This window comes from Oxyura jamaicensis, chromosome 18 (genome assembly GCF_011077185.1).
Source record: "Oxyura jamaicensis isolate SHBP4307 breed ruddy duck chromosome 18, BPBGC_Ojam_1.0, whole genome shotgun sequence".
NCBI classification, from domain to species: Eukaryota; Metazoa; Chordata; class Aves; order Anseriformes; family Anatidae; genus Oxyura; species Oxyura jamaicensis.
In genome coordinates, this window is record NC_048910.1 from 4576960 (window position 1) to 4603704 (window position 26745).

At 40.7% G+C, this 26745-nt stretch overlaps 1 protein-coding gene across 3 annotated transcripts in view; it reads left to right on the top strand.

Annotated features, from left to right (window-relative positions):
* Positions 1–5285: 5285 nt before the first annotated feature.
* TNRC6C (trinucleotide repeat containing adaptor 6C) overlaps positions 5286–26745 on the top strand; it is an 82493-nt gene continuing 61033 nt past the window's right edge. For all 3 annotated transcript variants that reach the window (XM_035342103.1, XM_035342107.1, XM_035342104.1), the window contains exons 1-2: positions 5286–5327; positions 6261–6282. The gene's annotated coding sequence lies outside the window, so the exon portion shown is untranslated. The remainder of the gene's footprint in view (positions 5328–6260; positions 6283–26745) is intronic.

Below are 26745 nucleotides of genomic sequence, written 5' to 3' on the forward strand. Positions count from 1 at the left end.
TTTTTACACCCTCCCTTTTTAAGTTACAGGCACAATCTTTGCCATTTGCTAGTCTTGTAGGGTGCCATCCATCTCCTGCAGATCCTTTAAGGTAATCGGCGAGGACTTAGACACAGTTGTTCTGACGGTAAATTGCATCAGGCCCCGCCACTGGAAAAACATCCAATTTCTCTGAGGACTTTTTAAGCTGTTCTTACTTTTGCTGGCCTGATCTCCTACTTGGAGTGGTAGTAAAGTGTTCGGTTCCATTTTCTGTTTTATTCTTCTTCTGCCAGTCCCCACGTGGAGCTGTCGCCTCTTGCAGGCACAGCACCGGTTCGGGTGGGTGGCAGCCTTCAGTGAAGACTGAGGCAGGGAGAGCAGTGCCATCACTTCAGCCTTCGATGATCCCCTGTCACTAGAGGCCCCTTTTTCCACAAAGTATCACAAGTTGTTCCCCTGCTTATTCCAGAAGCACTTAGAGATTGCTTTACTATTACTTTTTATATGCGCAACACCAGTTGATTGTTGACCATCCTCATTTTTGTACCCATGTTTGTACAGCTTTTTTATATTAATTCTTATTTATTTGACCTAGTTTTGCATGTGGCTTTTCTGGTTTTGAGGTGATTGGAGAGCTCATAATTAGGGACCAGTTTGACTCTTCTTGATTAACAGCAGCCCAGACTCCAAGGGGAAAAACCTGGTACTTCTTGAAGCCACGCCAGCTCTTTGCCTTGCCCCAGTGTTTGTTCTGGCAAGGTCACAGAGGGCTGGGTGGAATTAGGACACCCGAGGAAACCCAGCCAGCAGCAGGCGGACATGGAGCCCCGTGCCAGCCCTTCCGGTAGCCCTGGTGGTGCGGTGATCCCCTGCTCCTCCAGGTTTGGGCGTCCACGTTTGCTGTTGGATTTGTGTGGTTTCTGTGACATATCAGCTCTTCTCCTGTGTGACAGTGTTCTTTAGTTGTCCTGAAGTAACCAAAGCCTGCCTTTCCAGTATTCGCTGCTCTTTATTTTATGTATTTTTTCCCTTTTTTATTTCTACTCTTTAAAACACCTTCTGCCTTCACGATCTCAGCTACTTCTTTCCGACCTTTTGGAGTCAGAATTTGAACCTCCTAAATAGTAATTTTATTTCTTTTTATTTGAAATTGTACCACGCTAGGTGGCTATTTTGTCTTTCATGTGTATGCTGTGCAGACCCCCGTTACCACCGCTACCAGCAGATGCTTCCAGAAGGCCTTTGGGCCGCGACTGCCTCTCGGATCCGTGCAGGTTTAGCTTACAGACTCCCCCCATCGCTCTGAGCACAAATGCTTGTGTTCAGAGGCACATGGTGCCCAGTTTTAAGGCGGGGGAAGTCAAAACCAGAGTAATACTTAAGGAAGTGTACGTAACGTGTAGGATTTCTGTCAGTAACAGCAACTTTTGCTGCTGACAAGGGAAGCAGAAGAGCTGTGCTGGAATTTCAGGTACTAGAGCTAGGCGCCGTGAGCACCGATGCTGTGCTGAAGCAGTATTCCAGCCAGTTTTCATGTGTAAATAAAACCTCAGCAGCTTAAATACAGGCAGACAAATTCCATCGGGCCGCTGGGTTTGGAGCTGTGGGGCGCGGAGGGGCAGGTGAGGGCTGTGCCTCTGCCTGGTCCTCGGCTGTTGCCAGACTTCTGAACTGAGGCACTGGATGGGCAATAACCCTGCCTCTAACAACGTGGATAGGCTCTGCTTTAAGTTTGTGAAAGAATACGATATTCCCAAAAGGCTTGTTGCAAAATGCTGTTAGAATGTCACTTCGGGGCTGGTACAAAATGCCAGCTGCACTCGCAGATGTGAAAGCGATCCCGTGTCTGATGCAAGTAGAAAACTCAAGTTTTCATTTAGCTTAAAAAATTAAATCAGCCTAGATTTGTTACTTATTTTAGAGGAAAAAAGCCCTTGTGTAGTAGTTCTCTTGAGTTGTACCGTGACCTCTCATCTTGCTTTATTATTCTGAGTGAGCTTCCTAAGCTTGAGTACTTTAAAAGATAGCCTTGGTTTTAGGTTCAGATTTAATAAGCTAATTTCAATTTTTAAACCAACACCTGATGTTAAAGTAAAGCCGACTTATGCTTATAAAAATCCCCCATGATTTTGATACTTCAGATCTATATACACGAAAAAGGCAAACTCATACAAATGCGTTGTAAGACACTTCTGGTTTAAATCACGAGCTTTGTATTCATTTTTTTAGCACGTTTCCTGTAATAAAGATTAAATTGTCTCTCAGGAAGTAAAACTACAACACATGCCTTTGACAATGTAATCAAACTTTATATAGCAATGTTTTTATTGTTTTCCTTTTGTTTTGCTCTTAGATGACTAATTTCTGCCTAGAAGTGACAGCAAGAGTTGCCATCTGAGAGGCCACTTGGAGCTTTTTTTCTATTTTAAGCATATTTAAAGCATATGTGTTCAGAAGTGTCATTATGTAAATCAGTTTTGAAAATTGAACTCCATTAAAAATTATAGTATCATTTTCTGAGTTAATTTGAGGCTATTTTAAACTCAGAAATGAAATAAAAAACAGGTCTCCACTAGGAGTGGCACTTCTACCTCTTATGTTGTAATTGATATGATAATATGGTAATAAAATACATTGTATTTTTAATGGAGCAAAATGTTTGCTATTCTTTGATTTAGAAAATGCTCTGATACGGTGTATTACCTGCAGCAGGGAGGGAATGACACCTAGCAGTGCTTGGGAAATGTCAAAACAGAACCAGCTGTAGAGGACAGAAAGGCAGATTTTGACAGACAGGACAAATAGAGATGTGTGCACTGGAGTCCGATTTAAGTAACGAGACTTTGGCAGTGATTAAAGGAAATAAGGAACTTTTTTTTTTTTTTTTTTTTTAAAAAAAAAAAAAAGACCTAACAAGAAAGTTGGGAAGTCCGTACTTCCATAGTTTAAAGAAAACTGCAAATTAAGCAGTTGGGGTTTCTAGGTATTTTGTTTCTATGTTTTTTTGTGTTTAGTTGTTTTCTTTTTTTTTTTTTTAATAGGCCACTGATTATTAAAAGGGATCTGAATGTAATTGTGGTGTTCTGGAATTGCTATAACATCATTGGTTTACTTAAGTCATAGCAAGAGGAAACCAAAAAGTTTCCTACTTTGCGCTGACTTGCTCCAGTCACCTGCTGTTTTAATAAAACAAAAAAAAGGCTAGAGCTTCCCTTGGCAGTAGTCTGGCAGCTTGGGACAGATCGCTTGAAGACACAGGCTTTGTAGAGTCTGGTAGGACTTAGGCAGGGGGCACTGAAAACGTAGGGAGTGGATGTTGTTCTTTGTAGTTACTGAAATCCGGGGGACTTCTGTTCTACTGAGCTAACAGGAAAAAAAGTCAAATTATTACAGTCTCAACTCGGTTCCTTTTGGCAGTGTAAGTCATTGCTTCCTGCAAAGCCCTAGAACAATCCATTTAAAGCTGCAGTTTTAAACCCATCTCAAATTCAGAGTTTGTGCCATCTCAGTGCCTATCTGCAACTCTTCAGAGCCAGTGCTCCTCAAGCACTCATTTACAGTGTGATGTCTGCAACGTGGCCCTTGGAAACTGGCGTGAGTTTGGGCAGTCGTGCAGGTGATGAATTTTGGGTTGTGACAGGAAGGGATTGAGGTATTTAAAATACAGCTGCCTGATGCCACCTCAGGTGTCCTGACCTGTGGCGGTGCAGCAGGCACCCCAGATGTGCCTGGCCTCCAGCTGCTCTGCCAGACTGGGTCTCCTGGAGGTCTCGCCATACCTGTCATTTCCATCAATACTTTGGATACCCTGATGTGTCTAAAAAGGGCACCAACACCCATCTTTAGACCTCTGAATTGCTTGCTGTTTGGGAAACACAAGGATAGGGAAGCTGCTTTGGTTTAGTCTGGAGCACTGTGCAGGATCTCTGTAAGCATTAAAGTGTCTGCAGTGGCCAAAATCCGTATTTGCAGGCAACTGAAAAAGCCAAAAAACAAATCACCCTTCAACAGCTGAAGCCCTAAACCGCACAATATTTATTCCTTGTTTAAAAAGGGGAAGCTATGTAAGAATGTGCAAACTCGAAATGAGCAAAAGAAAAATAAAAGAAGCAGCTAAACGGTGAAATGGGCACTGCTTGAAAACACCACGTGCAGAACCTGTAGAGTATCTGCTTCTGTACCTAAAGTGCTCGCCTTCCAAGTAGAGCTACTGTGGTAAAAGCAAGTGAGCAAAGTATAAGTATGATAAGTAAACAGACCTTTTTTCAAAAAACAAACAAAAAACAACAACAAAAGAAATCCAATCTAAACAATAACAAAGGATGTAAGCTTTGGCAAGTTCAATGCAAAGCAATAGTAAGTTAGGCTAAGAGTAATCTTGATGAATAATTTGAAGGCATCTAATCCAATAATAATAGTAATGGTTTCAGCCCCTCGGAAACAGTATTCTCAGAAGATCCGTAAGGCTGATAAATGATCGGGCCCTAAAGAGCTGTCAGGGAAGATAAAATAGTTATTGAAAAGTAAATGAATTATTTGCATTGGTATTTGCTTGAAAGGATGCTGGGGGAGGTTCAGTGTTACAACCACTTAGTCCAGTGAGGGACAAAGAAAGCACAAGTGGGGAGGCTTCAAATACAGTTTTGTCTTGATCTGGGACAACTTCCTAGTTATGAGTTCTAACCATGATGACACTGGAACAGTCTTTTTATAGTCATGCAAATTCTTCAGCTAGAGTTTATAACAGAAAATAAACAAAATACAGTAATTTGAATTCATCTGGGCCTTGTTTTACAGTTGTTTTTTCCCTTGAGAACAACATTGATACATACGAGAAATGAAGTATTTAATGAAAAAAGAAAAATAATTCAAAAATAATGTACTCATGTATAATCTTTAAGGTACGTTGTGAATCATAGCTAAAGAAAGCCAGCATTAGCTATTTTTCTTCCCTTTTTTCAGGTTTTCTTTCCATAGAACCTACTAATACTAAGTAGTACTTTTGAGTGATTGAGGAAAGGAGTTTCAAGTAAAACCTATTATTTTTTAATTTGCATTCCCTGCTGTTCTGTTCGTTACTTGTTTCAGTTTTGGAACAGCTTTTTCATAATGGTTTTATTAGAGCATTAAAAGCAGCTCATTTTAGACATGAGAGTTAGAAAACCAGCAACATTAGTATGGGTTATTTAGTTTCTTAGATGAACTTATCTCACTGAAAAGCTCTTCCCAACCTTTATTCCATCAGGGAGAAAGAACAAGAAACACAAGAAGAGGAACATTTGATGGAAGAAAAGAAAAAGAAAAAGCAGGAAGAAAAGAAAAAGAAGGAAGGTGCTCAGAAAAAGGTTTGCTTATATTACTGTTTTTAATTATATATTAACACTTGCTTGTAACTTACAGATACTGACTTTGCAACCTTTATTTCTGTGAATAATTCTGACACAATTCAGCAGTCCCACGGAGTTTGAGTGAGGTTGTGGTCAAAAGATCTCAGCAAAAGTAGTTGTGACGGTTCATTAGCAAGCCCCAAGCTGCTTACCATCCACTGATGGTAGATTACTGCTTCCACAGCTGTATCATGTGAGTGCTCCTTGGCAACCTCAATGCAAAGTTAACTGGATTAGGCTAAACTGATACTGAAGTGGCTGGGGATTCCAAGGCCATTGCACATTTTCTGTGGTTTTCATTCTCTTGCCCTTTGTTGTTTTTTTTTTCATGTATATGAAGTTAGTTTTCATCCTATGTGGCCTTTAGGATGTGGATGGGAATTGCTCTCTCCTGTTCAATATAAAAATTCCATGTCAAGCAAAAAGAAAAACAGGTAGATTTGAAACAGATTTTAAAAGATGGGTCGTCACAAAATGTGTAGTTAGTCTTTGTAAGCTAGTAATATACATGGATTCAAAGGGATACTGGACAAATTCATGGAATTGAATTCTCTTGAGTTTTAAAAGGGTCACAGACATCCTGTTTACTTCAGGACAGCTCTGAACCTCAATGATGGAAGGCTGGGTGGGTATGTGGGGGTCCTGTCGTACTGCTTGCCATGTTTTTTACTGTCTTGTAGGCATGTGCCTTTGGCTCTTGTCAGACAGCGATAGCCATTTTTACCTTCCTGGTTTAGAGTTAAATTAACGTTCTCTGATCATTAATTAGAACTAATGCCTGATTTATATAAGCATTTTCTGCAAAAAAGTCAGGACTACAGCCATACAATTACTAGGTATCCCTTTGAATATTGACAAGCAGTTGATTTTTTTTTTCTTTTCTTCTTTCAGGCTGCTGAACAAAAAACCAAAGGTAAATTCATGTTTGTTGTTTTATGAACCATCTGATATTTTTAAGGCATGCTTAAAAATGTGCTTGTAATTTTAATTATGTTCTCTTTTAACGAGGAGAGAATATCTTATTAGGATAGTTCTATTCCTAAAGCTTGGTTGGAGGAGCTGACCTTTCATGTTGGGATTCTCAGCGTAAGCTTTTACTTTGCTGATCTTGCTGGATAACATACTTTTTGACAGAAATATATGGATTAAATATCTCTGCAACTTAGCACAATGTATGTTATCCTTTTCCTCTAATGTTCAGGACAGATGTAGTTTTCCATTTAGTTGCTAGTAGTCATTTAGATAGTTCAAAGACAGCTAACTGCCACCAAGGGTATACCTCTCCTCCTCTATGCACAATTCAGCTCAATTCAGTGAGTAAATTCAATACAGTGAACTCATGAGAAAGCTATTACCCCATGGCCACCATCATCACCTTTTTTTTTTCTTTCTCTGTGGGTCTTCTTGATAAGTGAATTGAATTGGTTTGCAGAAGGGTCCAGGAAGCAGCAGAAATAAGCAAAATGCTCTCCTATTTGGGGCAGTGAGCTACCAGATCTGTGCCCGAGGAGAAATGTTGGTGAAGCTACAGCCTTAAAAAAAGGTGAGGAAGAGAGCCAAGGTAATGCCTCTCTTCTGCAGCTGTTGGCTTCTTTTTTTTTTTTTTTTTTTTTCCCTCCTAGCCTGTCCTTTGCCACCACACAGAACTCAGGGCTGTAGAACAGTCCTGGACTCATTAATACATGCTCTTATTTATTGCTGCATAATTAGGTGACAGACAGGCAAGTACAGCTTCCCAGATTCCTGAGACTGGGAATTAGAGAAGAGCCAAGCCTAACATATGGGATTGGCAAAACAACTTATGTTTCAAAAGCTTTTTATGTATTTATATAGCAGAAATTAATTTTCACTCCAGTGATATTGAATTCAGAAAATTAGTCTTTGAACTGCTCGATGAAGAAACTGGCAAGCAATTTATCGAAACTATTTTTCTTTTCAAACTTTTTCTCATGAAGAAAGTGTAAAATCAGAAAATTTGAATCTGAATTCTGTTGCATCTGCCTTGTAAGATGTGTTGTAGTTTGTAGCAGTAGATTTTGCATTCAGTAGAGAAGATGGCAGAAGTAGTTAAGCCTCTTGAAATCTTAAGCACGTGAAAAATTTGAAATTCAGATATATGATGGGTTTCTATCTAAATGGAGTATTTCTGTTTCCAAGTAATACATATTTTGTGTTATCAATCAACTCATTTCTGTGCAAAGAGGTTTCAGTTTTATAATGTATTGTAATGACTTTTGATATTATAATTCTATGGCAGATGTTTTTGTTGTCAGAGTAACTAATTAAGCTCATTTTCACATGATAATACAATGGGTCTTGATTTCTGTTATATTGAAGCACAGTGCCATCTCCTTTCCTGGGTGAGATACTATTTCTGTCTTTGTTGTGATAGCTCTGGTTTTAATTGTTTGAAAACAAAAAGTTCAGTGTAAGTTTTTAAAAGTAGCATTCAGGAATTCAGGTTTGTTCAGGTATAGTTGTGAGCTCATTTGTTTTAAATTGAGGGACTGCATTTCTCCGTGAGATTTTTGTTCGTTATCTTTACGTGTCCTATGCTGCTGCTATAAATGCAGTACTGCACTGAGTATTTTGTTTTGTATTCACGGCCGAATGACAAATGCTACTAGAACCAAAGGCAACACAGGGATTATCACTGAATTTAGTTAATTTATTATATGAGGGACAAAGCAATTGAATTCATTGTAAAGATGAGATGACACTGTAAATCTGGGTGAAGTGACGGCAGCAGCTACTGCATATACATGGTGTTTGAGACCATGGATTAAAGCCGAGCTGGGACTGAGCCTTTTGCAAAATATTACCATATTCAGGTTGTGGTAGGTAAGATGTAACTACATGTAGTTGCTTACAGTATGGATGTGACTTTTTTACTCTGACCTTCCAATAACTGAGACCAGCCTGGATGTGTCGGGGAAGCTGTATCCTGCCTCAAAAAGTGGTAACTTAGGGTTTAAAAAAAAAAAAAAGGGGGGGGGGGGGGGGAAAAAAAAGGGAGAAAAGGTTATTAGCTTTTTTGGTTGGCTTACTGGGTACTAGAAAGCTATGGTGTGATCGAGGTGCTTTTAAAATCTTGTATTAGTATTACATTTTCCTTTTTTTTTTTCCCCTTGTACAACAGAAAATACGAAGTTACTGTCCCATCTCGTGTGCTTTGTGTATGTAGTTACGTCTTGTTGTAAACTGATGCTAGCTGTTGCATGTTCAGTCTCTGGTGAGGCCTCAGGAAAGAGAAACTGGTGAGGAGGAAGGAGGTTTCCTGTGGGTGTGTGTACATGGTGTGTTGTCAGTTAACCATTGCTCCGAGGCCTCAAACCCAGCCGAATGTTTGCATTTGTGATGCGGAGCACAAAACCCTTCCAAAATAAACACGGGTTTCCACCAACAGAGGGAAGGTATGTGGCTGCTTCTGAAGGTGCAGGGATAGGAAGCGCTCCCTTACGTTGCTCTTGTGACTATTTAAACAAATTATTTTTTCTGGTTAAACAAAGAACCATCTCTTTAAGTCTTTCTTCTCCACGTAACAGCTTCTGAAGTTTCCATTTTTTTTCCTGGCGCTTTGTTTGCTGGAGTATTTTTTTTTTCAGTCTGAATCTTTTATGGATATACCGTTGGCAACAATTGTAGGCAATGTGTGAAAGGAAAAAAAAGATTAGAAGAACTGATAAGGAGCTGAGATGTTTCTCAATTACTTGAAAACAAATTAAAGTCGTCTTCCTGTTCAGCTGGAGAGCAGTGCTGCCGAATTAGATGAGGTGGGAAATGAGCGTGTTTGTGTTGCACGCTGTGCACTGTACTTCCATGGTACTGTTCTTTTATGGTATTTTTTTTTTTTTGAGAACGGGACCATTGAACAAAGCCTATTAGTGTTTATTTTCAATGCGTAAACTCTTGACATTTTCTATGCACTTGATGAAGAAACTTTGTACAGAAAGGCTTTTGTAATGAAAACATTCAGCTCTAACTACCAGTAAGAGTTTTGCACGGTGCAGTAAGCAGTCCCCAGTACGGTAAATGGCTGTTACTTAATAACTACAGGAGACTTTTTATAGAGAGCTATTGTGATAAATACTATGAGGTCAAGGCATTCTGCTGCCTGCTTTTCTTCCAGCCAGCTGCTGCAGATTTAGCCAGCACACAGGTGACCATGTCCCTGACTGCTTCGCCCCCTTCCCAGCTGAATTCTGTGCACTTAGTCTAAATGGAAGCTGAAGTGCTAGTATAGAATAGCTGAAGTGGCAATAATGCTGTGTTACCCAACATCTACTGTGATTATTGGCAGGCAAAGTGTCTACCCAATTCTCTAGCATTACCTACCTTGAAGGTATGTGTAGAATCTATACAGGTAGAAGGAAAAGGAGTTAATTATTTACCGTTTTCAGTTGAATCTAGAAAATATTTTGGTAAACCTTTGGTTAGGAATGTTAGTCTGGAAGATATTTTTCCTTCAGTATAAAGGATCTTCATGATACCTGTAGGTCTGTCCTTAGTGTGTTCATGGCATCTAGCCAGGAAGAAGGGTGTGGGCTTTCCAAGCAGAAAATGGGAAAGTGGGTAAGACTTAAGACAAAACATTTAACAGTATGTATTTGCTTGATAAAAGACTGGTGGTGTTGCAAATATTGACATAATTTCTTCACATGCTTCTTAAATTTGCATAACGCTTTCTATACTACAAGCAATACAGTATATTTTCACTGGAGGGACAAGATCACCTGTATCATAAATGGAAGTTAAAAGGGAAAAAGAGTAGGTGGAAACATACGAGAACATGTCCCCTGCTCTGGCATTTCTGTTTTGATGGCAGAAGTAGTGGCATGCCTTTTTTCTAAGCTTGGTATTTTCATTTGAAAATCAGACATGTAGATTGTTGCATTGTTTAGAATCGATTCTTTACTTACTCCTGCCCAAATGTGCTGTTTTAATGTTCTCTGTTCGCGTTGGTTTGGATGGGAATTACCTTCCTTCAACGTACATTCAGATCTGTTTCTGCAGAAATGCAGTTTTATGTAAGTTAACAGCCACTTTCTGGCTGTTACCCATATTTGAGGGCGGTTCCATAGGAAATAAGAAAGTGTAGGCTTTTTGGAGAACCTCACCAGAACTTCTAAGTAGAAGTATGACTGTATGTAACACAATTAGTCTTTTGTTTTGTTTTTAAGCTTTGAATTTTTCTAGTTTGTGTCATATTATAGGGGCCAGCAGAGGTTTTTATACAAGATTAGGAAATGTTTCAGCCTACAAATCAGGTATGATTTACAACAGACTTAAAACCTCTGATTCATTTGAGTATTTATAGCTTATACTTGAATATCTGCCTCTGCCATCTTGTTAGTTAAGTGCTGTGTTTGTACTGAACGCTTTAACATTGTAGTGACAAAATGTGCCATAAATCATCATTGCAGAAGGAAGGGGAGCACTGTAATAAGTTCTTCAATTAGATCGTAATACGCAGTCATTTGATAACCTAATGATAACCCGGTGCTGCACGCTAAGGCTTTATAACATAAATATGTTTTCCTTTTGATAAATGTTATCATTGTGTTGTTTTGCTATTATAAGAATCTTTAAACAAACATGAATTTGTTCTCACAGCTGACTGAGGTAGCAGTTCTCTGATAGAGAAGTAATTACAATTTTACAATCTACAAAGAACAGAATGTGAAGATAATTTGTAGAGTCCCTGCCGTAACACTGGTTCAAAAGAGTAGAAAATGCTATAAAGGTGGGAGTGCATTAGGAGGAGAAATTTGCATATAGAAGAAGACTAAGTATGGAGAATGACTGTGGAGACTTGAAGTTAACTCATAGAGAATAATAAAATAATAATAATAATAAAATCTTGGTTTCTTGTTTTTTGTTTCATGTGGGATAGCTGTGATGAGCCATCTTGCGTTTCTGGAGGTGATAGTTCAGTGAGAAAACACCATGAGTATCTTAGTTCAGCTCAGCCATTATGAAGTGAAGGAGAAGAATTTAGGGTAGCAAGTAAGTGTGTGGATAATCTTTATTACAAGCTCTGTTTTGCTTGTGAGCATTATTTGTATTGGCCTTGCTGGTTTTGTAGTCTAGAGACTAATTGTGGCAGGAGCATTGGTGTCTTTTGGCAGGAGAGTATGTCAAAGCTTGATACCCTGAACCCTGCAGTCAAGGACAGCTCTGAAGCTTTAGGTCTTCTATAGCTCTTGTGAAGTTATAGACTCTTCAGCATTCAAATAAACACCATTTTCAGACAATGAGGCACCAAAACAAGTGGTACAGGATTTTGGCAAAAAGTAGTTCTCTTTTTAAAGAAGAAAACAAACACAAAACTCCAGGGTTATTTGAAAATAAAGCAGAAACTATATTCTTCCTAATGTGCTCCTGTCCTGAGCAGGATTTACAGGACAGCTAACCTCTGAAGAAGTGAAGTGCTTCAGCTTCTTTGCAGAGTTGCATCTTTTCCTTATAGCTCAAGTAAGCACCTCCAGTCTCATTCGGTGGTTGCCTTGGAAGGCTCCTCAGGTTCCTCAGCTGGGCACAGGAAAGTGGGTAAGAGCTCGAGTCAGAGGTCCATGATAGTGTTGGTACTCCTCAGAGACAGTGCTTATACCCCCTGCTTTATACAGCCTGCTGTAGTTCCCCATCATGGAAATTTAGGCATGTGCTTATTTTATAAATATAGGCAGAGTATTTATCTACTCTTTGTGGTTTGCCTTTTCTCAGTTTCCTCAGTTAGAAAGTGACCTGGGCTTATCAGATTTGAGATGGTAACAGCCCTACCTGTGTATGTTTATTTTTAAAACAATGTGAAAATGAGAGCTTTCAGACACTAGACACAAATGAAAGTATTTTTCAAACGCTGTAAGCATTGTGCTGTTTGAAGGCAGTAAGGCCACATGCTTTCATCAGATTTCTCTTTACAATGTCCATTGCCTGATAAATTTCAAATCTGGACATGGTAAGAGTACCCTGTGAAGAGACGAAGAACAAATGTGGTAACACCAGCTTGGCTTTTCTCATCTGGAGCTAATTCTCTGGGTGCCCCTTGGTGCTAATGCCTCTCAGATAAATCCCTGACTTGCTTTCTGAAAAACACAACTGCCAATACAGTTGTTGATAACTGTACATTCGAAAATATCAATTTTAGCACAGCTACACAATGATAATAGTGGCTGTTATGATCAAACTGCATGCTGTTTTATGATTATTTATCTGCCCACTGTGTGTACTTCCATACTCAGCCATAGACCTCTCTTTCCATAATGGGCATTGCCTAATGTAATATATTTAAGCGTGTAGACTGTGAGACAGTCAAACTTGCACTTTCGGGCGTCACAACAGTTCAGACAATAGCATGCATTCTGTTCTTTATCAGTCTGCTTATCAAATATGCATTCACCAATTTTAAATAGAAAGTTGTCTGAGATTTCTTATCCACCAGGCCATATATGCCCTGGTACTAGAGAGCAGATGCACTTCTCATTTTGACATGCCATCACTCTGTTCTGTGTTTGCTGAGAAGCATGAACCAGGAACACCCTGCATCTCTTAGTTTTCTTACCTCCCGAGCAGCCTGAGATGTGTTTTCTTGCAAGTGGCATTATGGCTCTGCTTTCCTATTTTCTTGTTTTGGTTCTCTTGCACCTTCTGAACTAAAGTCTGTCATTAGCTTTTAGCCTTATTTAAAGATGTGCGTATATAAAGGCAGTTTCTCGTCTGCCTCGAGGACTATCTCATTTAGGTCACTCTTTCCTGGGAAACACTCAGCTGCTGTGATGTCTTCTCCATAAAAACCTGCCAGCTTTCTTTTAACTGCAATGCGATGGCTACTTTCTATTGATAGATGATCATGCTACTGCATGGAGGAGGCGCGTATCCCATGGACTGATCTGCAAGCCATAAGCTTGAAGGAACGTTCGTCGGGCGAGAGCAAATGTCTTGGCTCAGTTCGGTCCACGGGATGCCAGACTGTTTTGAGGCATACACCAGCTTTCCAAGGTTTCTTGGTCCATTCCTTGGGAAGGACAAAACCAGCTTTCTGTTGTGACACCAGTGCGCATTCTTAAGGTAGTTACTCTGCAGATGCTGGAGAGGGTTATTTTGGGAAAATGAAGGAAATGCAGAAGTGTTTTGATTGTTTTACAAAGCGTGGAGCCTCTGGCTTGAGGGACCTTGTGTTCTCCTGCTGGCTATCTGGTGTTGACATTCCTCTGCACTGAGAATCCGGTCTGCCTCCTGACTTCCTTGTGTTTTGCTAGATTATTTTAATGCTTTTCCTGAGTCGTTAGAGATGGTAGCCCATACTTTACAAATTCTGCACGACTACTTAAAATGTCTGTTTAACCAGCTCACGCTTCGGTAAATGCTCGGAAGCATTCTGGCCGTGTTTGCGTTGTGCATCCGATCATTCCGGTTCTTCTTGAACAGGTTTAGGCAGCGCAGTGTGCATTAGCTTCCTGAAGGTGCTTACTCACGCGCCTGATTGCAGGTCCGAGATCACCAGGAGAGGAGGTAACGTCCTTACTAAGCATCCTGCCCTAGCTTTTGAGGCACGGCAGCAGTGGCTGACACTCAGCAGCCTTGTGGGACCTGTGTTTAACAGCAACACCAAATGCTTTTGGCACTCCTCAGCTGCCCCGAGCATGTCGACAACTATTGCTGCTTGCCCAAGGGGCCCAGCTGAACCCGAGGAATGGTTCCAGCTCTTGATTGCCTCTTCCTTGTTGGCAGTAGTAATTCTCCCCTCACATCACAGAGCTTCCTGACGATCCATCCTCCCATTTTCAGGATGCCCTTAACACTTCTGACATAACTTCGGATTTGGCTGCTTTTCTTTTTTTTTTTTTTTTTTTTTTTTTCCAGCAGTCCATACGGAGCCAGACCTTTGTCCTCTCCAAGGCTGTGCAGGCTGTCCCAGGACAGTTTTGAAGTGTACAGGTTACAAAGCTCCAGAATCGACAAGTCCTCAACTCCGATAAAAACTCCAAATTTCACACTGAAGCGTTAGGCTCGCAGGACTAGCTACAGCCCTGTAGACAAACAAGAAGGGATTGTCTTACCCATGTCCGCGCTGTCAGACAGGCCTGACAGATGTTCTTGAAAGACATTTTGTTTATTGTTGGAAAGTAGTCTCGGGCTCAGCCTGGACAGTCTTTCCTGTAATTTAAGCCCATTCTTGTCTGATTTGCCGGTAAGTGCAGAGCAGGCCTTCCCCTCCCCGCAGCAGCCTTTTGTGTATCCTCTTTTTGACTCGACCGTTCGTGCAGCCTTTCTTCGTGCTGGTGTTTTCAAGCCATTTTTCAAACCATAGTCATTTGTGTTTCTCTCCTAGAAATCCTTCCCCTTAGTCTAGAATTATTTTTAAATACAATATCTGTAATTGGGGGATTATTAAGTAACGCCTGAGTTAAGCTATATAACTATAATTTTACTACTGCTGTTTACAAGGAAAATCCGAGGCTTTTTTATGCCTTTCAAGCTGAGTCCAGCATTCAGCTCTGTAATCTGAACTGCCTCATAGCAGTGCTGCTGCTGGTTCTTGTAGCTCAGTTATTTCTCTCTGAACTCAGCTTGCATTAAGGAGCTCCCAGATTTCAGGTGGCTTCTTCTCTAATTCCGTAAGCATCTTGAATTGATAACGCGGAGTTTCTTCTTCCAACTCCTTTCCCCCTTTTTCCTCTTTGTTCTCTAACCGTTTGCTCTCTGAGGCTAGACCTCTGAAGTAGGCATTTAAATATATAATTTGCTTTAATTCCCAGCAGCTCACACTGCAGTTGTTTAGGCCCGACTGGCAGAAGTTGAGAAGGCTTCCTGGTGGTGCTGGAGGTGGTGGGCCAACCCAGCCCTCTTCCAAGTCCTTCTCATGCACGTTTGAGGGAGGCCCTTCTCTTCCCTTCTGTCTGGCATCTCTCCTCAACAAGAGAAAGTCTTCTGAATGAAACAGAAAGAAAACAGTATATCCAGTGCTATGTTTCTGACATGGGCTCCATGTTAATTCATACTTTACTATCTGCCATCTTCCGAGAGTCGTGATTTAATTTTTTTCTTTGTTCTGTAGTTCTTTCTAATCTTGTGCAGTAGTCATGGTGGGAAATCAAATCTTGGAGATCATCTCCAGTTGCCTCAGTTGTTTAGCTCCGATGTACTTTTTCCTTCCCAAGAAAAGGGGAACCAGAACCAGGGGTCCCATTCTTTACCTTTTTCCTCCTTTGCCAAACAGCAAGCCCCAGGACTCATGTCCCTGTCTCACCTTTCTTGCAGTATACATCTCAGAAATCTCTCTTGCCTTGGCAGTACCACGTGCTGTTTGCTGCACAGCTTCCCCGTAGCTCTGCCCAGTGCCTCTCTTTGTGAAATTTCCCCTGTATAGTGCAGTGAAGGTCCTTAGCTACTACTTTCTTGTATGTAAGATAAAGCAAAGTCTAATTCTAACTTAAAGTTTGTGGATAATAAATCAGACACATAATAACAATGGAAACCTAAATCCATAATCTCATTTTACTGATACGTGGGACCTAGGCAGTATTTTATTCAAGGTTACAACTTTCCAATCCGTTAAATGGTCACTGCATTACTGCACCCATGCTTTGCACATCTGTTCTTATGGCTGTTTTTTAATTGCAATCCAGAACATGTCATAAAACACTTGCTGTATTTTACACAGTGTTCTTTTCATGGCAGCGCTGACTTCCCTCTGGGTGCTGAGCAGAACCCGAACCGAGCCTGCTCTGGGGGCCACAGGGGCTGCGTCATTGTCCTCCCGTCATTGTCCCCTGGGGGTGGCAGATCTGGAGCCCTGTGCTCCCCCTGCTGTCGCAGCTGCCTGCTCACCCATTGTAGGAGGAATGCTTAAATGGCGCTTGGAAATTCTGACCCAGAGTATTTTGGTGAGTATTTAATACGAGCTGAGGATAACACCAGGGTCAGCCAGCATGAGCACCATCAGCTGGCAGTTACAGCCTGCCCCTTACTGACACAGGGTGAAGGAGGCATCTTGGATTTGTCTCCCTGCTGACTGCCCTACTCTACCGTGCAGGAAGCAGCATATTAAAAAACAGAGTTAATACAATAATAGGTAGCTCTGTAAAGCCATTATAGACCTGTTGTTTCTGTGGCCTGCCCAGACACCCAGGATATTTTCCTCTTTTTCTGCACTTGGACTTGTTGCAAAATGTTTTCAGCAGAAATAAAACTTTATAGAAGCTGGACACAACCTTTGAAGGCTTGGAGAATTATCAAGTGTTATCAACAATGATCAAAGTGTGTGCAGGGAAAGAAAAGCTTAGGATTTCACATGTTAAACCAAGCAATATTTCACAGGTGAACAGTCCATACAATGCTGGTCCAATTTCCTTTGGATAAGTCTAAGTACAAGTATATGAAATAAATATGTGCACATAATATGAATTAAATCTGTGCACATATGCACATAAATGCATGTGGTATAATTAGGTATTCCTTCCTAGTAAGGGGAAGACGTGTCTAAAATAAACTCAGAATTTTTGAATTAAAATGAAGTAATAATATTAAGTTATTATTAGTAATCTTTATTAAAACATCTTTAATTTCTTTTAACATTCATGTAATAGAATCTGATTTACTGGGAGTGGCATTTAATTAATTTAATTCAATTTAGAGAGTTAACTCCATTACATATTAGTACAGAAAATTACCTCTGAACAGTCATTCCTCACTGGTGACATGCAATAAGTTAATTTAGCTGGGAGTTCGTTTGGGTGCATTGTGAGTTCCTACCGAAAGTTGCTATGGTGACAGGCTGCGGGAGCAGGAGCTGTCATCCCAAACAACAAACACAGCAGCCCCGCTCCGCACAGCGGCACCGCTGCTGCCGCCCCACGCGCGCCGGCAGATGGATCGGCGCCGCTCGGTGCTTTTTTTTCCCGTTCGCCGTCATTTTACCGAACTTGGTTGCTTCGGTCTTTTAAAGAGGCCAGAGTTGCATCGCAAGGAGCAGGGAAAAGCTTCCTCGGGAATGCACGGCCGCTAATGGAGCTGCTGGGGCTGCAGCCCTCTCACAAAAGAGGTTTTCTGCCAGGCTGCGTTCAACAAATTGAGCCGAGCTTTTTTTTGGCTTCATCTTAGCTGCTGCAAAATGATTGCAGAAACCCAGTCAGAATTTAGTTTGCTTTTATTTAAGGCATTTCCTTGAAGATTTGAGAGGAAGATGGCCTGAAAGCTGCTGGAACTACTTTCTTTGTGTTTCTGAATAATTTAAATCTAGGTTTTTTCATATATGGCATTAATGCACGATGGCCCTGGAGACATAAAAAATCTGTTGAGTTTAAGCTGCGTAAAAAGAGTTTGCTTCAGATTCTGTGTCAGCCTGGGCTTCGCTATCAGGTAGACAAACTCTTTGTTCTAAACAAAAAACTTCCAATGAAGGGGCTGTCTCTGGGAAACTCACTCAGAAAAAACTATTTGAAATCTTGTTTAGATTTAAAAGGGAGGTATCAAAAGAACTGAAATGCAACGTCTGTGTTCGGTATTCTTTTTTTTGTCTAAATCAGTATGCAGCAAGTCAGGCTTAATTTTTTTGTTTTCGTTTTCCTCTTTAGAGCATGACTTTAATTGGGTTTATCTGAGCAAGACATCATTTCTGGGGTCCAGATTTTATTCAGCTGATCATTTGAAAGCCACAGGAATGACGCTTACACAGCTTGTGTTTCCAGTACTAGGAACTGCATCCAAAACAAGATGTGGAACCTCAAACATTTTGCTAGAAACAAAAATCTGTGAAATTTTGTGAAGCATGGTTTTCTGAAGTGGTGATAATATTCCCATCTTCTTGGTTTCTAAGAACCAAGTTGCTCAAAGCACTCATTCCTGAAATAATTTCGCTAATGACAAGTGAACGCTGCTTCATCTCACCCTTTCAGTTAGCCCCATGAGAATTCCTTCAGACCTGGAAATCTAAGCCAAAATACTTCGGTTTGAGCTTTCCTTGCGTTACAACGCCCAGTTTCCCTGGGTGAAGGTACCCAAGGCTCGCAACAGAGCCTCCTGCTGAGGAGGGGAGTCCGGTCCCTGCGGAGCCGTGTGCTGACTGATGCAGCCGATAGCTTGGCCATCCCTCTGCCATCCCTCTGCTATCTGCAGGGCTGTACTGTAAGCCTTCTCTTGTAATAGAATGTGAACTTAAAGGCTTGTGCCAAACCTGCAGGGTCTTTTTACTGGTTTATTTAAAATGTTGCTCTTGCCCGCAAAATTGTTACTATTTTAGTATTGCACTTAAAATATTTATTTGGTACCATAAATGTACATGACGGTGGAGCCAAGGCTTTGTGTTTATACAGGGCTCTAGTCGATTTGACATGTATGCGTAGTGCCGTGATTTCAGCAACACAGCCAATGTCAATAAAAATTAAACTTCATCTCATGATCGTGTCGAGCACGTTACCTTCACCAGCAGGCCTGCAATCAGCAAGCCGTCGATCTCCGTGCGTACCCAGGAGCGTCTGAAGGGAGCTAAATGCCAATGCAATTGTCCCTCCTGCCTCCACCCCCTGAAACATGAAGTCATCTGAGTAGCTATATTTATATTTTCCAGAACAAAAATGTGTGCACATGTATAGTGAATCTGACAGGTCTAGGGTAGATTAGACCCAGAATGGATTTGCTACAAATTTTTGTGTATGTGTGCATTTTTTTATGTGTGCATTATAGGCCTGGGGCCTCTCTCGTCTATTGATCAGAGCATGCGTGCACACTCTTTGTAGCCAGTAGGTCCAATGTGTCCCGGTGCACGAGTTAAGGAATTGATCCATAAATACATGCTGGCAATTTCCAGACAGTCATAAAATTAGCTAGAGTCCTTACCTGCTTTCCAGCTCAGGTTTCAAATTGGAAAAGCAGGTCGACATAACGTGAATATTCAGTATTTCCTGTTCTCCTGCAGCCTGGCTGGGATACTGGCACTGACTGTGCCCTGGGACACCCTAAAATTGGTACATCTACATGCGTGCACAGCCGTAGGTGCAGCACATGTTCTAGGTGAGATGCAATCTCTACATCTGTATACATCTGTGGCAGATCCTGACGCTGAACATGTTTCTGTAGAGGCAATCCAAGATGGAAGTGGTGGGTACGTGAGGTATCTCTTTGCGGTATACAACCACTTATTTGGAACTGGCAGAATTTGTGCCCTGGTTCACTGTCTTCCCTTCAGCCCCAGCGTGAAGAGCTGCCTTCAGCATCTCTGCAGAGCTCAGCAGTCATTATTCAGGGTGAGCTCCGACCTCCAGACCCTGAATGTATTCTGCTACAAAAGGGCTGATGCTAACAGTCTTTTTGACGTGATCTAGGCATCAACCACATCCAAAGACACGGATCTGTTTATAAGATTTTTATTTCTGTTAAGTTATAAAAACTACATCTTAATGTGTAATCTGGTGATCCACCAGCTTGCCCTGCTTACTGTGTGGTTTTTACAAGTCTTGAGACTTGTTCGTGTCAGCTGTAACCGATAGATGTGTCACTGTTCAAGGTGCAAATGAAATTGTAGGCTCTTGGTGTATACGGTGAACTGGTCAATACTGAGATAATTCCAGTCGTTAATTATGTATGAACTGAGTTACTGTGGGCTTTCTTATTCATCTGTTCCTACAAGTGATTTAACAATGAGCAGATCTCTGCTGTAAAGAATACTTGCTATTCAGGCTGGAGATGGCTTTTATTGAATGAAGGAAAAAGACTGTTGCCAGTTTGCCTTAGCACCATTTGTAAATTTGCTTTTAAAAAATCCTTTAAATATGAAAACTGTGTGTAAAATGTTGTCTAATAAGATTAAATGCACACAGTCAGCTTAAATTAAAGGATTCAGTTGCTGGTTCTGCCCAGAATTCTTATGTGGCTCTGTATGAAGTTATTTAATCTGTTATTATTGTGCCTGGATTTCCCCACCAGTACTTGCAGTGATGATAGTGTTAGCATTGTATAATTTAGCTGTACGCTGTTTCCTGTCTCTGACTCGTATTGTGCAGTTACTGACGGGTTGCATTGCCTGGAGCAACACCTGGGAAGGTTTGGAGGGCAGGAGCAGAGGTGAGAGGGGCCCTGTAACAAGTTGTCCTGTTGGTGAACTACAACTTCATGTCTGTGTCCCTGGTGGGTCTTTTTAAAATCAGCGGTTGGGATTTAGATGTTTTAAAATACTTTGAGGAAGTATCCAAGACGTGAATTCTCCTAGCTATTAGGGGCTGAACTTGTTTTATATGAAAACCTCATTCAGAAACCTGAGAAAACTCTGCAAATGCTTCTGAGCTCTGGTGGAGCAATGCTCCTCACTCAGAGCTGTCCTCTCACTTTGTTCAGTAACAGTTCCTTGCACGAGCCAATTCATTCTGGCATCTCAGCAATAACTCTTATCTCTCCTCCATCCTTTACAGACAATTCTTAATGCTAATGTTTCTTAATGTTATTAACACGAGTGATTAAAAACTTCCAATAGCTTTATTATTTTCCTTTTTTCAGTAGGTAAGTTGGCTCTCTAATGTGCGTGTATTGTTTAGAGAGACGAGTCTAGCTGATACTGTCCTGCTTTTGAGGTGGGAATTGAGTTTACGAGAGTCTGAATTCAAAGTTAATGTACGATGACGTGTTGGACGAAATATGTCTGTGCAGAAATGTCTGAGGCTTACTTTCAGGACAAATGGTAGCCTGGGGACCAGCTCCTAGCAAGATGTATTTATTTATTTATTTGTCTTTGCTTTACAGTGGGTGCATATTTGAACAAATCTGAGAGCGGATAGATGATTAACACTGGAATTTGAGTTGCATGAATTCATAAATACTGCTTAACATCATCTGTAAATCGAAGAACTACTGCTTGAAAGAAACCAGACAAATTGTTAAGCCTTGAAAGTTACCATCTGTTATCAGTTCACATCCTGAAGGAACATTGCTGTGATAATTTAACTGTTCCATTACCCAGAATTTTGATTCATGACTTGGACTTCTAAATTTGAGGCCTGATGTATGCAAGCCAATTTCCATTCATCAACCAGGCCATGGTAAACCATGTGTGTGCACTCACAACCTACAATACGCATTACAGGGTGAAAGAATACAATGCTAAACAGCATCATATTTGCTTTGGATTATCAATCTATTGTTGATGACAACCTATCAACCTAATTAGCTGTACCATTTTTAATGGCACAGCTAATTAATTGTGAATTTAAAATTAAAATTATAATCAGTGCTAACGTGGAAGAAAGCAGCGAGGAAAATGTTGGAAGCTGTTTCAAGTGTAAGTATTCTTCAGGAGCCTGCTGCGTGTGAAACCAAACCAGAATAGCATAGCACGGGGTTGAAGAAAACTTTTAAAAATGCAGATTGCATCACAAAGTAAACAGGTTTTGTCTCTTTCTGTCAAGAGAAGTATTTGGCACTTTCTCTGCTGAGTGATAGGAAAGAAAAATGTGTAGATGTTGTTTAAGAAAGTGAAACAGAATCTAGTATCTGAGCGCAGAAATATGCAAGGATGTTTGGTTTTTATTGGGAGCCTCTCCAGCTCATAAGAGAAGTTAAATCTGTGAATACAGGTTCGTGTATGGTGGGGTTAGGACTCGATGTTGCTGGGTGGTTCTGCAGCTGGGGGGGCTGCGATGGACTTACAAAGAGAAGGCAAACTTAATTACAGTGGAGTGGAGGGATAAAAGGTAATTTGGGAATGAGACAGTTTGAAGTTAATCGGGAACAAAGCAGGTTGGGTCTGGACAAGTGGTGTTGAAGAATAAGGAACACATCTTAAACTTACTTAAAAACCAGCAGGTGAAGACAATACTGTGATTACCAACCTGAGAGAAGATGATTTCTTTGTCATGACTGAGGAAAGTGGGAGCACTGGATTTGGAGCTGTGTGTTATTGTGGGATTGTAGGAGATACGGCCAGGAAGGTTCTTGAGAGGACAGCTGTTCAGCTTCTTGCCCTGAGGCAGTATCACCGAACCTGTAGCATGTCTTCAGTTAATCCTTAATCATCGTTATTGTAAAAAATGTAAATCCTAATTTTTGTGGCTGCTATTTAAACCCAGCATGTCTTGTCCTATTCACTGTGGGGTGCAGCAATTATTTCCTCCTCTTCCTTTGTATTTTATTCTCTGCTGTGTGTACCCAGGGTCTTCGAGACTGAGCTCCTACTTGGCTTTCCGTGTGCTGTGGTCGTTCATGGTTCCACACCCCTCTTTCCTTTGTATTCCTTCCAGGTGGTCAGGCTCTTTCTTGAAGAGAGATGGCCAACCGCAGGTACTGGCAGTGCTTTAGTGAAGGCTTTAAGATGCCATATGGATGTAGGAGGGTTACTTTGAGCCTCATAGCTAGTTATTTGTTCCATCACAATGCTTGTTTTCTTACAAGCCTGACCTTTTTACGTTGGTTTGGTTTGCGATGTGCTAAAACACGGCACCTTTTTCTGCAAAACAGCTATGGGATCAGTTGTTGGATGTTCTGCATTTAATTCTTCCTGCCTAATAAGGTGGCTTTCCTTACTGAATTGCAGCCAACTTTCTTTCACAGCACTTCATTGTTAGTTTCCCATCGGTTTATCAGAATTTGGATCCTGTGCCGCGGCAATCATCACCCCCATATTTTTGTTTCCTAGCTCAGGGTCACTGGGTGGTTTAATAAGGATATTATCTAGTCCATCATGCAGTTGTTAATGAAAATATTGAACAGGATAGGTGTAGATCAAGTCCCTGTGGATTATATTCTGAAATAGGATTTTGTTATGACAACAAGCCATTGATTCTCCCAGAGAATATTTCAACCAATTTTACATTTAGCTCACGTTTCCCCAGTTTACTTATGACAATATCATGTCAGAAACCATCATTAGTACAAAATTATCAATACTAACTTCTACAAAACCAGTGCAAACATGAAGTTTTAGAGACACTTTATTTATGACTCCAGGAAAATGCCCCAATAATAACTGATTGTTATGGGTATATTTTTGGTTTCCTAAGGAAGTGGGGCTTACGAGATTGGGTTGTGTGGCTGTCTGTCTCCCCGCTTAGATTTAGACATTTTTGGCGAATTTTGACCAAATTTTGTCGGATGTCCATGGAGGCCCAGAGGTACAAAGTCACTGAGATGTGCAGCTGGGTGCAGGGCAGAGGCTAAATAAGTGCCGTTATTTCCCTTTCCTTCCTATCTGCTGAGGTCTGGAGGAATGTCCTTAATGTGAAATAATGGCTGTGTCTGCTGGTTAGCCTGCCAGCTGGCCAGCCAGCCAGCAGGGAGCTTTTGAACAAGCCACAGCACTGTTAATACCAATGTATATTTAAGAAAATAATGTTTAGTTCTTCAAAAATGGTGAAATACAACCAAACGGCATACACTTTCCAGCTTACTTTAATATTTATATGGTTCTAGCAGATCCAGCTATGAAGATTAAAATAAAACCTTTAATTTATAAGAAGTAATGTGGAAGTCTTACTCCTGGGAAGATGATTTGCGACTGACTTGTCACTGTGGGCCCTCTAAGTTATTATGATTTCCTCATAAAATATTGATTTCCCACAGATGGTTGTAAAATCTTTCTGGATGACATATTTTCAAAGGAGGTTTTCCAGCATCAAAATTAGGAATTAATTTTTGACTGAATTGAAACCCACTGAATAGATAACAAATACATTTCAACATTTAATATATATCAATTTATGGTGGGTAGTTATCTGCTAACTCCACGCAATGATCATATGTCTGAATATAGTTTTAGAATAAATTACGCCCATATCTTGATGAAGCCTGTGAAATGTCTTCAGATGAATGGATAAGACTGCAAAAAATAGGAGCTGCAGAGCGGCTTTTGAATTGATCCTAGCATAGATACCGTCTCACGGAAAGCCCAGGAGCATTTATTTAAGGTTGGAGAGCTCCATCAGCCAACGAACATAATGGTTGGTAAGCAAGATGTAAAAACTACTGCAGAACAAGCAAGAAAGCACTCACCTGTAGCTGTTCCCTGCATAAAATGTCAGTCTTTTGTAGAATCAATTAACAAAACTGTTTTTTCTCCTGTTACTGCAAAAAAAACTTTTCCAATGTGATCTGGGGTGGGTGGATGGATGGATGTGTATTCAGAGGTGTGATTTCTTTGTCTGTTGCAGAATTCTAAGCTCTGGCTGTTCAAATAAAGCGTGCAGCGTGTAACAATGACATCGGTAAACATACAGTATTTTTATTCAGTTGCATTTTGCTAATATACGAATCCTGGCAGACATTACAGAACTAAAGCTGCTTCTAAAGGCGCACGGCTAAGATGGGCTGAATGACCACATCGTACACATCCCTCTTCCTAAAGCAGGAAGATGATCCGGGATGAGGGATTAGATGGTACTTCTCTCCATGGAGCCTCCTCGGTAGCATCCCACCACTGAATTACAGACAAGTGAGTTAGTGGGACAACGGAGAAATCCTAACGGTTAACACAGAGGTTTGCTGTGAATGCTGCAGCTTCCTGTTAAATCCTATTCTGACTCCAAATTTCCTGGCAAAAAAAAAAAAAATGGAATTCTGTAGAGTAGGTCCAAGTTGGTAGACGTGAGAAAAATCGGTAGAGCTTTTTAGGAAAGATAGGTTATGGTGAGAGGCTTTAGCAGTGGGATGTTGAAAGGGTAAGGAAGGAGGCAGGAAACATTGCAAAACTCAAGAGAAAGAAGGGGAGAGGAAAGCAGGAGATGCACTGTGGTCAGCTGGGAGGTAAAATGCGGGGGATAAAAATTAAATGAGGAAAAGGCTTCATTTGTTCTTACTGTTTCTTAAATGCTGTGTGCAGGAATTAGTACAAAAATGGTGTGTTGCTTTAGATATTAAAGTTGTAAGGCTTTATTTTTAATAAGGCACGTATTTTTACTTTTACCCTGGCTGTAGGCTTTGTTGTCAAATGGCAGCTTCTGGTTACAGTTTTAAAGCTGTTTTGTGAATTTTTCAATTTATTGGCATTAGACTGTAACTCTTCTGCAGGTTCTGTTTTGTTTTTTCCCCCAATAAATTTATTTGCTGGGAGAAGAAAAGAGCAAGACAGAAAACTGCCCACTTTTGTATAGAAACATGGAGAAGTATTAGGTTTTTATGCAATCGTGTTCTGAAATGCCTTTGCTTTTGCCAGTAGATGTCACTGTGGATAAAAAATACCCGTGCTTAGTAGACAAAGGAGGTAATTTGCTAAATGAAAATTCGTCCTTTGAAAGTAGATTGGGGGGCAACATTTTTTTCCTTTTTAAAAAAATACATTTTTCAGCACACAAAAAGGGATTTCTCACCAATCAGGCAGCTGGTTTTTGCCCACCACAACCCTGTGTTTTCTGTTTGCCTTCACCCGAGTTGGGTAAGTTCGTGCCTTTCTGTCTGACCTGGGGGGTGCCTGTGTCTGGGGGTGGTCACCTTTATTTCACAGCAGCTCCAGTTCCGAGGTTGCTTCAATAAGCACCGGTTGGCGTTGCAGTCTGTATGTGCGGGGAATTGGACATGGAGGAGGAAGTGGCTTCATTAAGGTTGATTTGGAGGGGGGAGCAAGATGAGAAGAAAAAAAAAAATGCCCATATGATTGGCTGGGAGAATAGCTCTGAATTATGGGATCCATCTGTTTCCTGTAATGAATTCATAAACCCATCAAACAATGACCTGAACGAATTGCTGAAGGAAAAAAATAATACACTGGCATGATATGTTTAACGCAGTGAGGCATTGGCATTGTATAATCAAAAATTCTTCTCACATACAGCACTTTGTAATGGAGCTGCTGTGTTTAATAGAAGCTGTAAATAAATCCTGTCACAGTAGCAGCCAAGAATGCGTTTCTGGCTTTAACTGTTTCTCTTCTGGAATGTCTGCTCCTTAAAGGCTTTGGAAATGCAAGTTCTATAGAGCCGGAGTGTGGGATTCTGAAATACAGAGAAATGTTAATGAGGTGAATGAAAGGAAAAAGCTGCCATAAATCAGTATTATGTGGCTTAACCAGTTTCTTTCATTTATGCATGTTCTTCCCTTATGTCACAGAAATGTACTTAAAAGCTATTGTTGTAATTGAAATCTGTTAGACTGATCCTATTCATTATATTAATAAAATCCACCTACAATTGCACATAACACTTTTTTATGCAGTTGGGATTCCCGAGATTGTAATCATCAAAAAGCATATGGAGTAATTATTGGATTTGTTTGGGTGAAATTGGATTACGAAGTTTAGATACCATTAAGTACTGATAATTATTACAAGCAAGCTCATTGTTTAGTATGTGCACAGCTCTCAGAACGCAGAAGCAGCAGATACCCATCACAAACATCGTGAGAGCAAGCGGTATCAAGGCTCTTATTTGATGCTTTAATTGTATTTTTGCAAGATTCTCTCCAC